Raw genomic sequence first — 8,733 nt, forward strand, 5'->3', positions numbered from 1 at the left:
TAAAAAAATAAATAAAATATGGGGATCAAACCAATGCCTGCTTCATAGCGTTATTGTGAGGATTAGAAGTCACCATATGTAAAGCACTTAAAACTGATACTCACTGAGTGTTTACTGCATAGCAAGCACCACCCTACACACTTTATATACAAACTCTATCAGCTTATCAATTCTCATAAGAATTCTGAGGTGTGTACTCTTACTATTCCAATTGTACAGCTGAGGCAATTGCATTACAGAGAGGTTAAATAACTCTCCCAAGGTTACCCAGATAGTGAGTGTCAGAACTGGGCTTCCACTCTAGGCAGTGGGCCTCCAAAGCCTGTGTTTTCACTACCCTGCATAATCAGTAAGGCTTCTTCTGTGATATACTCTTTATTTTATTCTTTTTTATTTTTTTATTTTTTAAGATTTCACTTCAAGTACTCTATACCCAACATAGGGCTTGAACTCACAATACCAAGACCAGGAATCATACTGGTCCACCAATTGAGCCAGTCAGGCACTCCAGGGCCATACTCTTTAAATGTTGAACAGTATCCCATCATATGGAGGGACCATTAATTTACTTAACCAATTCCTCACTTATGTCCTCTGATCATTCCAGAGCTTCTCACTTAAGCTAGTAAATTCATTTATTTGACAAACATTATATTGAATGACAATATCCTAGGCACTGAGGACACAGCAGTGAATAAACAGAAAATGGACACAAAACTGTCATCACAAAGCTTCCATTTTTTAGAAGTACTTTTTATAATGCAAACGTCACCAGAGGCCCGATTTGCTTCTTGACTAATGGTCCTTCTCTGCTGAGGCGATCAGACTCAACTTGATTCATCTGACACATCTCTTGGGCAAGGCACTCAGCTAACTTCTGTGAGAGGAACAAAAATGATTCAGACGTGGACCTCGCTCCTAGGAGGTTATACATTAACAATGTGCCTGAGTATCTCTAGGAAGCAGTTCGTGTAGAACTGGTTTCTGGGTCTATCTTATGCCTTTTTCATTTGCTACCTGTCACTAAACTTCTCAGCTCCCCAAGGGGGAAGAACATGGTTTCCTTTTTCTCTCCCCACAGAGCCTAGAAGAATTCTTTGAAATCTTGGCATCACGTATTTATGGAATACCAAGTTCTGGAAAGATCCTCAAAACACTATTTGGCCACAGATTTGATTCCCCCCTTATTCTGCCCTTATTTAGATCATAGGAACTTAGTCCATCAACAGACAGAAGAAGAAAAGAATTAAGACCATGAGCCACATTTTATAATTATAAATATTTTAATTGTTCTCTCCCTACTTTTAACCACCTAGCATGGGGATGGAGGGACCCTGACAATCAACTGAATGCTCACTTCAAAATACAAAAGATTAATAATCTCACACACATACACGTACACATACACAAACACACATACACACACACATACACAATGCACACACGTGTACACAAAATTCCTGCTTAAAATCCTTCAGTGAGAAAAAAAAAAACAAAACCCTTCAGTAATTTCCCATAACTCTTAAGGAAAAAACAGACAAATCCTCAGCAAGGCCTCCAATGTACAAGGCCCCAAGTGACCTGGCTGTTCCTGGCCTCACAGGGTACCCTAAGTGCTCTTGGTTTCTGTGTGCCGGCCTCAGGGCCTGGCTGTGGTTCTCCAAATAAGCCTTCTCCATTCTGTCACAGGGCTTTTGCATGTGCAGTTCTTTCTTCCTAAGAAAGCATTTTTTTCTCCAACTTTCAGATTCAACTATCATTACTTCCCTGGGCAAGGTTTCACTAGCTCAGGCCTCCAGACTCCACTTGGCATCATACCTTCTCAAAGCATCAGTACCTCTCTGTCAGGCTCCTATTCTTCAGTTCATTTGACCCAGTCGTCATTTTACTTGTTTTTTTTTTTTTTAATTTTTTAAATTAATTTTTTAAATTTATTTATGATAGTTACAGAGAGAGAGAGAGAGAGGCAGAGACACAGGCAGAGGGAGAAGCAGGCTCCATGCACCGGGAGCCCGATGTGGGACTCGATCCCGGGACTCCAGGATCATGCCCTGGGCCAAAGGCAGGCGCTAAACCACTGCGCCACCCAGGGATCCCCTCATTTTACTTGTATATGTGAAAATACATCATTAATGTGTCTTTCTCCTCCACTAAATTCTATGCTTCGTAAGTGCAAGAACCATTTCTGGTTTTGCTCATCTTTGTATATCCAGAGCTGAGCACAGTACTGGAAACCTTAAAAAGTGATCATTCATTCAACAAATACATAATGAGCAAGTTCTGAATGCCCAGTCTTATTCTATGTGCTTGGAATATAACAGTAAACAAACCCAAATCCCGGCCTTTATGGAACTTATATTCTGGTTTTGGAGAAGAGAGAGTAAGCAAACAAGATGATTTCAAGGGCCTAATTGTTATCAAGATAAAGGGATAGGATATGACCACTGGGAATGGGGTAGGATACTATTTCAGACAATGATCAGGGAAGGCCTCTATCAAGAGGCAGCACATGAGCAGAGTGTGGAGTATTTTGAAGGGGGGCTGGATTTTCAGTGCAAAAATTGGGATAGTCCCAGGAAAATCAGAACAATTGACTGATCACCCCAGCACAGGATGCTGCTGAGAGCCTGGCTGCCAGCCTTCGGCCACTTACCCAAAAATATGTTTCTCTCACATCTTCTAAATGTCTTTTTCAGAAATATTCACTTTTTGAGAAACTATTACAGCTTAGAACTTGATAAATACTTTGTAATGATGCGGAAGCTTCCCAGGAATCCACCCCCACTCAGCTTAGGAATGATCTTGGCTTTGAGATTCCCAGACACACCAGGCCCCCTCTTGCAATCCTCCAGCTCTCGGAGATCCATATTTGGACTTCCATTTGGGTGAAATCCACCCACAAGGAAAAGCTCATTTCCTCCCTCCCTCTGGCTCACACTCCCAGCCTGGAACCTTCCCCTACAATATTCCTTGGCAGACTCCTTCTTCACTCCCTCCTGGCTGGCTATGCTTCCAGCAAGTTGCACCCAATAGCAAATTACGTGTAAATAAACTACAGAGTGGCAGACCCCTGCCCAGTGGTATTCCCACTCCTTTGGACCCCAACAATGTGTGGCTGCCCCCTTGGCACAGGTGCTAATTCTTCCCCCATTCTAATTGCTCTAAACTACCTCTTTAGTGGATTTCAGAACAGTTCACTGGATAATCTTATTTTTTGTTATGTGTCCAATCAAATTCCTATGCCACCATTAAGAGTTTCTCTTTTTCTGTTACCCTACATCCCATCTTCCCTCTCCCTGGCCTTCTCCCCTTGCCTCCCCACCTCCTCCAACTAAGCTGACTGTCTGACTGCTTCAGAACGAAACTTACAGGGTTCTAGTCCTCACTCTCCTCTCACCAACTGTATGGACAACATTATCATTTGCCTCATTGGGATGTTTGGAGGATAAAAGAGCTAAAATGTAAAAGAGTTTTACATTATCTAGAAGAGTAGTACACATGGATGTGAACTGAACAAATGAAATGTTGGTTCTTACTACTGACCCTAAGATCTAAGGGCCCTTGGTGCCTTGGCCAGAGAGTAAGTGGCTGCATTCTATGATTTTATTTGAAAAGACAAAATATCCTTCTGCCCAAATGCCTCCCTCCCAACTTTAGAATCTTTACAACTAGCATCTGTATTTAACAAAACACAGTGGCAGGAGGGGAAACATTCTAACAACTATCCTATTCTTTTCCTAGAAGAGTTTATCAGATTTAATGGAAGAAGAATACCAAAGACTATAGCTGGATGGTAAGGAGAGAGAATGTGGCTTGTGTAGAAGAGAAGGTCAAAGGGGGGACACCATAAGGAGTTGGGACTACAGGGGCACCGGGTTTTGAGAGGATGAGAAAAGCTGAGGCAGAGGGCATACAGAAATGAAGGGTGTGGAGACGAGAGATACAAAGACAAAATTCATCTAGGTTGATGGAACCAAGTAGTTTTCTAAACCAACACTCGTTTCCTCCCCAGCTCTGCCCTAATCAAGACTGGGCTGCTTACTGCCGGCCTCCTGGTCAAGAGAAAAGAGCCTGGATTTCCAAGCCACCATAAGCTTGGAGAAAACTCCAGGTCTACCATTTACTGATTGACAAAGTTAATTGACCTTTCTAAACCCGCTCTGTAAAAACAACAATAACAAAAAGCCTCTTAAACAGTAAAGTTGTGAGGATTCAATACAGGAAAGCCTGTGCAATGCCAGCTTCATGTTAGCTCCTGGGAGGCACTCAAATCATTTAGCTTCCTCTATCACCCCAGTGCAGGCCGTAGGCCCACCCTGTCAGCATTCTCAGCACAAATTCAATCCCTAACCTCTTGCACGTTTTCATGTCTGGTTTTTGCATGTGATTTATTGCATATAAATCGATTCAACAAAGCCTTTGTAAAACGCCAAGCACTAAACTGAGTGCTAGGGATACAAAAGGATCAAGTCCCACTTGCTCCCTCCCCACCAAAACTTGTAGTCCTATAGTGGACACTGCTGATTAAATATGTAGTTCCCACAGTAATGAGCACACCAGTAAGAGAAATGCAAAGGCTGTCAGAACACATACAGTTCTCATATCATATAATAAATGCATACATAAAATCCATGTCACTTATGTTGTGTCATGACTCAGCAATCACAGACATCTGCAATAGAAATCTGCACAGATATCACAGTGGAGCCGACTTTTATGTTGGAAGTACTTCCAAAGTTGGCACAGAACAGAAAACTACATAAGCAATCACCTTTAATAAAAAAAAAAAAACATATTACCAATAAAATACAGTACACATGATTTTTATATACAACCATGCATAGTTATATATATGTAAATATGTAAAAATCTATATTAATAAAGATAATTTAATAAGGTATAAATATGTAAAATATAAGTTTATAAACTTTTATTATATAGAAGAAACCAAAAATTGAATTAGATTGCAAAAATCAATGTTCTTCATGTAAAAACTTTTGGTAAAAATGCATGTTAATTATTTTTTTTAAGATTTTTATTTTGGAGGGGCGCCTGGGTGGCTCAGTGGGTTAAGGTCTGCCTTTGGCTTAGGACATGATCCCAATGTCCTGGAATGGAGCCCTGAGTCAGGCTCTCTGCTCAATGGGGAGTCTGCTTCTCCCTCCCCTGTTCTTGTACTCTTTCTCTCTCTCTCTCTCTCGCTCTCGCTCTCGCTCTCTTTCTCCCTCCTTGTCAAATAAATAAATAAAATATTTTTTAAAAAAGTATTTTTAAGTAATTTCTACACCCAACATGGGTTTTGAACTTAGAACCCCGATCAAGAGTCACATGCTGTACCAACTAAGCCAGCTAGGTGCCCCCAAAATGCATATTTATTTCTGATAAATAAAGCCCTAAAGGGCCAGGATACAGCTCAACCCAAAGCACATTCACACTCTTCCAACACCTTGGGCTTTTCTCAGAAAATGTACAGAAAGGCAATGGACTTAGGAAATCATCCTTTGATTCTTGAAGGATCCAGTTGCTTTTATAGACTAATAGAAAGCTAGTCTCCAAAACTTATTAGCCTCATATCCTTAGACAAATGATAGGATCATAAAATCTCTAGGTTTTAAGAGAACTTAAAGATCACTAGTCCAACCTCTCATTTAGATGTTTCAGTTCTTCCCCAAGGGATCAAATGACCTCTACTTAGATCATTCCAGTGGCTAGAAACCACCCATTTCACCTAAGAACACCTCCAGCAATAAGTAATCTAAACATATAATTATTTCAAAAATTTAATACACCAAAATAATGTGCTGTATCAGGATCTTCCTGGCATTGCTTCACTTTAAAAATATTATGAAGAAATTACTCTGCAATATCCTTAGTATGTAAAAAGATCATACAAACTGATAAATCGCTAAGATCTCAATAAATAAAAATATAAACAGATAATCACAACATTTGTATTAAAAAGGTTCAGTCTAGGGGTGCATGGGTGGCTCAGTCAGTTAGGCATCTGACTCTTGGTTGTGGCTCAGGTCAGGATCTCAGGGTCCTGGAATCAAGCCCTTTATTGGGCTTCGTGCTCAATAGGGAGTCTCCTTGAGACTTTCCCTTTCCCTCTGCCCTCTCCTCACCCCCACCCCTGCTTGCTCTCTCTCTCTCTCTAAATTAAATAAATAAATCTTTAAAATAAATAAAAAGGTTCAGTCTAGCTCATTTAATAGGCAAAAAAATTTTCACATCTTAATCCACTAAATAACAGAGGTTATGAAAATTATAATATGCAGTACTAGCGAAGGAACAATGAAACGCACTTAGAAACTAGTAGAAAAACTGTAGATTGCTACCAATTTTATGTATTTCAATTCAACTATACTTATTTGTCAAAGAATAAAGACTAAGAGCACCTGAGGTATTTTTTTTTTTTTTCTAAATCACAGCTGAGTCTACTAATTTACCAGCCAAGGGAGCACACACTGCTGGAAACCTTTGCAGACTAGTACCCTAAAGAGGGAAACGTCAAGATTTTGTTTTAAGTACTAGGAAGGAGGAATGCCTGATGGTTATTCTAATCAAGCGCTGAAAACTAGCAGCCTGGAGAGGTAGTAGGTTTAAAGAAGTCTCATTACTCATTGGTCAGAAGACTCTTCAGTCAGCTCTGGAAATGGGGAAAGAGTGTCCCTTAAGGTTCAAGGTCCTTTATTAGCCTCACCTGGGATGAAACATAACTTTTGGTTTTAATATTTCTGAGGCAAGTTTTGCTGTAAACGAAATTTTTCTTTGTAGCCAGTCCCTAACACTGTACATTAACCAACTCCATGCTGGGCTCTGGCAATACAGTAGTAAAAGCAGAGCTAGTCCCTACACTCATGGAAATTGCCACTGGGCAACGTGATCTCAACATGAAAATGTTTATTTGACCTAAAAATTCCATTTCAGGAAACCCATGCTAAGGAGATAATAAATAAAGTGATCAAATATTTAAACACAAAGATATTCATTGGAGTATTGCTCAGTCAAAAAATGGAAGCAACCTAAACTTCCAACAATGTTGGAAAAATACAATATATTCACAGAAGTGACTATAAAGGTTTAATGACATGGGAGAATGTGTATGATATAACATTAAGCAAGGTAAATAATATAACATAGACTGTGGTCTCAATTATATTAAAAATAATTTTTAAAGTACCTAGGAAGAAATCTATCTGAAACGCTGATGTTATTGATATAGATATATATATAGATATAGATATATATGTTGATTATAAAAGGATTTTTTTCAGGGCGCCTGGGTGACTCAGTCAGTTAAGCATCTGACTCTTGGTTTTGGCTCAGGTCAGGATCTCAGGGTCCTGGGATTGAGCCCCACTTCGTCAGCCTCCCCACTCAGTAGGGAGTCTGCTTGTCTCCAGGCTGTCCCCCTACTCTCTCTCAAATAAATCTTTTTTTTAAGGGTTTTCTTTCTCTTTAGCTTCTTAGTTTTCTACAAAATCATGTATTAATTTTATAATCTGGAAAGAGTTTGGCAAACCAGGTACCCCCTCCAAAACAAAGTAGGCACACTGAAGAGTGCTCTCCAAATGGCTCAGCTCTGTTTCCAGTCAAGATCCTGTAACCTAGTGCTCTGTGTCTAAAGGTAGAATTTCCATGAGAATTAACTCATTTCTGTTCCTACTGACTCTATAGAAACTGTGTTTACCCAAGATGAGCAAACAAGAGTGACACAGATTTTTCTGAAGTGGACAATGTCTCTCACTTCCCACCCCTGATACTGTAGGACCAAGGAAAAGAAACCCGCCTCTCGTTTCGAGGGCCACGGTAGTTAAGGAAACGCCAAACACATTCTCAACTCGAACCTCATGGCAACCCGAAATGAGAAGACGCTGAGGGGTGGCATTCACACTGCCCAGAGTCACTGGCGATGACCGAAGCCCCGGGGTTCAGACGCAGGCCCCTGTCCACTGCACCAGCAGCAGGAGGACCCTCGTCCATGGCAGGGATCCAGGGACGCCCCGTGGTGTATCTGGGGAGGACCGGCCTGTTCCTCGGCGAACACCGGTCTTGCTGTGAGCTCAGCTGTGTCCCTTCGAAGCCTACCAAAAGGTAACAGCTGTGTAGACAGTGGGACGATTTCACACATATTAATAAAAACTCTCCCTCCCCCTGGGCCCTCCACCCGCATCCCCCCGGGACCCTTTTCTCTCTCTTCAACTTGTCTTCCCAGAATGGAAGATGCTGGTAAAATAGGCTATGCCAGCACTGAAGGTATTCATCCAGGAGCTAAGTACTTCTACCTACACGTCACAGCGAAGTGTTTTCTTGCCAACAGACGAAATACCTAAACACGCGCTTTGGTTTCCTCGGCGGTCAAACGCGCCGAACAGCGCCTGCCCTTCCTGCGCTTCCCGGGTCACAGGGGTGTTCAGGGACCGGCGGAAGCAGGGAGGGGGCGGCTGCCGGGCTACAGACGGCTCTTCACTCGGGTAAGGGGCTGGGAAAAGCAGCCCCGGAGGCCGGGCCTCGGGCTTCAGTGGACCCGCAGGAGCCGGGAGAGGCCGAGCCCTGCGCCACGCGGACCCAACGCGATCCGGCCGCCCCGGCCTCGCCGAAGCTCCCAGGTGCCGTCGCTGCGGATCGAAGATCACAGCCCCGCAGCGGCCATAAAGCAGTAAAGGAGATCAAAATCCGCACCAGCGGCCAGCCTGGGGGTGAAGTCCTCTGCGGGCGCGGGGCGGCGGG

At 42.2% G+C, this 8,733-nt stretch overlaps 1 long non-coding RNA gene across 1 annotated transcript; it reads right to left on the minus strand.

Moving 5' to 3' along the window:
• Positions 1 to 262: 262 nt before the first annotated feature.
• LOC112657281 (uncharacterized) lies at positions 263 to 8,471 on the minus strand. Its single transcript, XR_003134949.3, has 3 exons — positions 8,333 to 8,471; positions 7,851 to 8,104; positions 263 to 877 (listed from the first exon to the last, which is right to left on the minus strand). It is a non-coding gene; the product is annotated as an uncharacterized LOC112657281 (long non-coding RNA).
• Between the last annotated feature and the right edge of the window lie 262 nt (positions 8,472 to 8,733).

The sequence above is a fragment of the Canis lupus genome, chromosome 8, assembly GCF_003254725.2.
Source record: "Canis lupus dingo isolate Sandy chromosome 8, ASM325472v2, whole genome shotgun sequence".
NCBI lineage: Eukaryota > Metazoa > Chordata > Mammalia > Carnivora > Canidae > Canis > Canis lupus.